Genomic DNA, 5431 nt, shown 5'->3' on the forward strand with positions numbered 1-5431 from the left:
TTAGCAAATATGTTAGATCTTTAATCGTGTTGTCATTCAATCATCCAAAATCCACTAAAGGGCTAGATGCACTTTCAGGTCTGAGAACACATGTGCGAGTTTCACAGAGTGACGAATCTTGTCTACAAGGACATTTTACACAAAGATTCACCAAAAAGATGTCCATGGAGCAAGCAATCGAGGGGCCTTTAGTGATCTCCAGCCTCCACGGCCCTTTTTGTCTGTGCCCTCGTTAGCTCATCAAGATTTGAGGTCATAACATCAAGGGGAAGAGGCATACAACAATGGGCCGTAACAAATTAGTGTGAACTTCCGATGCTATGTGAGAGCAATAAGATAGATAGGTCAGGAATGGGCAATGGGCTATAATGTTACCTATCTACATTGTTTGTTTGATGTGAATTTATGTTACACCCGATTTTAAGAACAAAACCAGATGTACACTATATGTGTGCCCAGAAAGTCAAATCACACATATAGCGATAAATTACAATAGTATCAAAAGACAATGCTTTATTACTTAACAAATAATAATATGATATTATTACTTACATAAAGACAAAGCTTACATCAAAGTAGCGGAATCATAAATTTTAATCTTCAAGCGAAGCCTCCAAACACCACAGGAACGGTCGACTGGGGTACATACGCCTAATACTTCTCAGAAAACTCACTTGCTCCAACATCTGGTACCCATCCAAGATTTTTCCAAATTTTGAATGTAAAGCAAGGGTAAGTACATGTTGTACTCAACAAATATAATATGGGGTTCATGAGGCTCAAAAGGTTGACACTGGTTTACTACGATTAGGTTTTAGTGAGTCACAATTTTAAGCAATTGAGTAGCAACAAGTTTAGCATAAGCCCCATAAAACACATGATCAAGTAAACATGAATAATGAATAGCATAAACATAATTATCATTAATAATCATCTATTCCATAAAGGTCCAAGGCCGCTCGTGACCGTGATCACGGCTGATATACAAGTTTTATACTCTGCAAATGTTGTACACTTTCACCATGAACCATGATTTACCCTTTCGCCCGAGGTGATCAGCCTCTTGACCCACTACCAAGGAAGGTCGACAGGATTTACTATAAAACCTTTCAAAGGTTCGTCTAACAAATTAGGGCCGCTAGGTTTCCAATTGGCAAGGAAATATAGAGCCCCCTTTCGGAAGGCACACTCACGCAGAAGTACTCTTAGAAACAGAGGCCGCACTATACTCAGCTCGTCAAGCCCCTTTTGCGCCCTTTCGTGTAACCACTAAAAAGCTAGAAAATGTCCTCATCCTTGACTAAAGCCAGAGCCATATAGCACTCATGGTTGTACTATAAGTCCCGGATGAGCGCTTACAGAGAAGTCCTTAAGGAGAGGAATCTAGAGCATCACAAAAAACTATGCTCTAGCCCCCTTGTTCCTTGTTCTTAAAAAGCATCTTTTAGTGTTTATTGTATATACCGTTAGTCAAGTCACAAGATCATGGTTATTGTTTAAGCACTAGCAATATACTACCCAAATACATAAACCCATAGGAATCAAGGTACCAGATAACAAAGTACTAGTAAATCCTTAGTGATAGTCAAGGTAGACATATATAGTATGAATTAAATGATTTAGAACAACAAGGATAATCCCATGCTATACTTGTCTTATACACTTGCTCAAACTCCCTCATACTTCTGCTTCTGGTCATCACCTTCTGATCTTCGGCGCTTACAAATGGTTTTCGTTCTACTCATAGCAAGCACCATGCATAGACAAACATACAAACAACAATAAAAGCAACTAAGAACAGTACACCACACAAGGGTAAGCAACATACTAAAAGAGAGCTCGCTGCTACGGTCGCGGGAGTGCAACAAAACGCCGAGAACGAGTCTACGGTTAAAAATAAAACAGCTATTAGGAGTTTTATATATTATAAAAGAAAAGAAAAGCCTACATGCTTGATTTTAATTGAGCAAAAGTCTGTAAAAGTTATTAAGATCAGATTAGTCAAAACATAGTTTAATTCAAAAACCGAGTTGGAACTACTCATATTTTTTTTAATAAACAATGCCATATAATTTAATCAAGTTTAACTTTATCTTCGCAAAAGAAAAAGTATATGTGAAAGCTACTGAACCAGTTATGTTGTGTCTGTAACATGCTTAAGCTAAGCAAAATATGAATTAAAAACGTATTCATATTTCCATTAATCTAGTTAGCAATCGTTATGGTCCAAAGTTCCTTTTAAATTGAAAAACTAGTTTGCATTAACACTAAACAATTTAATATTAAAATTATAAACTCAGAAACATTTAGCATGATGAACATCGCCACGTAATCACGAATCCAACCTATGATTATTAATCATCCATAGGTGAAAGAAGATATATACACTAGGCAAAAACATGTACGTGTGATAGGATATCTGGTAGAGAATTTTAGTACTGATATGTTTGAACGGAAGTTTCACCAGGCAAAACACATAGCTAGTTTGATGAACAACAAAACATGTAGCTATAGTTGATGAAATAGACGAACGGTGGAGGAAGTTGACAAGATTACCATGCATGTCATCCGTAGCTTGCTCTGGTCATGGCGAGAAACAGATGATAGATGCAGGATTAGCTTGGAGCGAGCATGCTTGGCCTCAAGACAGACAAGCAGCCAGGAACTCTTGCATCACGGTGGTAAATCTAACCAAAGGTGCTGGAGATGTTTTAAGACAAAGCAAGGAATAGAGAATTGATTAGAAAGGAAAGGATAAACTGAAAGGCAAGGTGACAGGGGCTCACGTTGGTGGTTTCTGGTTGAATCGCCGATGATTACTTCTTGTTTTTCAGGCGCATGGCGCTGGTGGATTTGCTCCTACGTGCAGGTGCCGCCTGGCTTGGCCGCTTGACCGGACGACGAGGAGAACGAAGTTAGCAGCAAGTGCTTCACGTGGCCGCCTCTGGCTGTGATTTGCCTCCATGGACTTCTGGACGACCTGAGCCTCTTCACGGAAGCCGCAGGTACATAGCAGCAGCATGCCTCCTGCAGCAGGCGATACTAGATCGGCGAAAGGCAGAGGTAGGAAAAAGAAGAGACAGGACTCAGGAGATCGACAACGTTGCCTGGCTCTTTTGAACACGAAGAAGACGATGAACTCTCCTGGAAGGCTCGTGCATTCTTGATGCCAGCAAGTAAGCGACAGCAACGGGAACGACGTACGGCCTGCCCTGCCGGAGATGAACTGGAAGGCAACGGCTTGATCTTTCTCATCATGGTGGCGCTCGAATCCGCAGCTTCGGCGAGCGTGGCTCAAGGGAAGAATCAACTTGCAGTTCGGCATGGCAGATGGAGAGGCGACGAGAGCAGTAGGGCTGCGCCTTAATTTTTGAAGGATTGAACTCAGATTTTCAATGGTTGGATACATGAAGCAGAGATTGCTATTTATGGACGGGCATGACGTGATGGATATGGAGTCCTTGGCTTGCACGGCATATATCACAGATAGATTGGAAAGGAAAACAGAATTGATGGGTTGCTCTGTGCTAGAACAGCTAGCCGACTCTGTCTATATCATCGTTATGATTAAAGCATATGACCTCGTTGCTTGCTTCTTTGATCTGTATATATCCTCTCGTGAATTTTGTTTTTAATTTTAATATTTTTTGATAACTCATTTTAAATCTAACACTGTAAGTTTTTTTTAAACTAATACTTTTGGCCGCGTCTATTGCCCTGGCGCGGCCAAATGCCTGTGCCGCGCCATGCATGGTGGCGCGGCAGAGGTCTGACGTGGCGACGACCGGTTTCGGTGACCGTTGACGTGGCAGCTCTTGCCGCGCCACCGATCTTGGCGCGGCAGTGTCGCGCCCTGATCCATGGTGCGGCAGAGCCGAATAAATATCGCGTGGCCGGCCGCCCGCCCGCACGCACCCTGCCTGCCCGCCTGCCGCCAGCGCCACCAGCTGCCACGCAGCGCCCGCCCAGCCACGCCGTGCCCGGCCACTCCCGCCGCGTAGCGCCCACGCCGGCCGCGCCACGAACGCCGGCGCGTCAAGGCCGCCCTCTCCTAAGGTACCTCCTCTCGATTTCATATATATATATATTTTGCTTATTATTGATTTAGGATAATTAATGATTTAGGATTGTTAGGGTTGATTTCATATTTTTTTTATTATTATTGATTTAGGATAAATAGTGATTTAGGATAGTTAGTAATTTAGGATAGTTAGGGTTGATTTCATTTTTTTTTATTATTGATTTAGGATAATTAGTGATTTAGGATAGTTAGTAATTTAGGATAGTTAGGGTTTTATGATTGGTATTGATTTATGATAGTTAGTGATTTAGGATAGTTAGGTTAGTGAATTTGTTTGTGATTTACGTTGGTTTGAGGTTGTGTGTTCTAGTATAGTTAGGATTTAGGGTTTAGGGATTGTTTATGTATTTATTATTTAGTTTATAGTTAGTTATTTAGTTAGGGATTTTGGGTATAGATACTAGTTTACTCTAAACCCAAAAGGGTTTAGGTATTTTAGGGATTGATTATGTATTTATTATCAGGTATAGTTAGGATTTTGGGTTTAGGGATTTAGGATAGTTAGATTAGTGATTTGTTTGTGCACTTACTAATGTTAATTTAAATTTTGTTAATTTGAATAGTCTAACGCTTTGTTTATCAATTCGTAACGAGATGGCTACTCCCACGCAGCACCCGTTGTACCCCATTCTTGAGGTGGAGTACGACGACCAGCACCGAGCACACATCTTGAGTGACAATGACGCAGAGGTGTCCTTGCCTCCTTTGAGGCCCCGCACGCACACCAGGGCGCACCAGTGGGACGAGCGTTATGCGCCGTACATATTGCGTGTCGGCTTTCTCGAGCTTATCCGTGTTGTCAACCACGGTCTTCCGCCCCTTGACCCAGCACTACTTACTGCAGCTGTAGACAGGTGCGAGTGCATTCTTTGTACGTAAACTTTCTTCTAACAAATTTGAGGCAACTAACAGTCGTTCTATTCTTATAACAGGTGGAGGCCTGAGACCCACACGTTCCACCTACCTTGTGGCGAGATGACCTTGACGTTGCAGGATGTGAAGGCTATTTTAGGCCTTTGGTTGGGGGGACTTCCAGTGACAAGGATAGTTAACAACGATCACTGGAGGGAGGTGGCGGCTCAGTTTACTGGCTTTCTTCCACCGGACGACGATGCTTCTAAGAAAAATAAGTGAGTAATTCAAGCCTATTTAATACTTGCATTGCTTTCCTGCAGCCATGGAGTCTCATTTTCTTTGGTCAATTTCAGGAAAAGTTCTGGGGTTTCGTCGTCCTAGATCACGGAGCGCTTTGATTACTTGGACCCATAGGCTGAGGAGGCTCTGATCGACAGGTTCGCTCGTGTGTGGCTCTGGCACTTTCTTGGTGCTTTTCTCTTCCCAGACGCCTCG

General features: G+C 42.4%; 1 long non-coding RNA gene across 3 annotated transcripts; it reads right to left on the reverse strand.

The window, feature by feature from the left end:
- Window positions 1-509: 509 nt before the first annotated feature.
- Window positions 510-3382, reverse strand: LOC136514247 (uncharacterized). Of its 3 annotated transcripts, none has more exons than XR_010773582.1 (3): window positions 2787-3382; window positions 2557-2700; window positions 510-686 (listed from the first exon to the last, which is right to left on the reverse strand). It is a non-coding gene; the product is annotated as an uncharacterized lncRNA (long non-coding RNA). The 3 variants fall into 3 exon arrangements; XR_010773583.1 differs by lacking the exon at window positions 510-686 and adding an exon at window positions 1439-1737; XR_010773581.1 differs by lacking the exon at window positions 510-686 and adding an exon at window positions 1439-1884.
- Window positions 3383-5431: the final 2049 nt, after the last annotated feature.

Source organism: Miscanthus floridulus, chromosome 16 (assembly GCF_019320115.1).
Source record: "Miscanthus floridulus cultivar M001 chromosome 16, ASM1932011v1, whole genome shotgun sequence".
NCBI lineage: Eukaryota > Viridiplantae > Streptophyta > Magnoliopsida > Poales > Poaceae > Miscanthus > Miscanthus floridulus.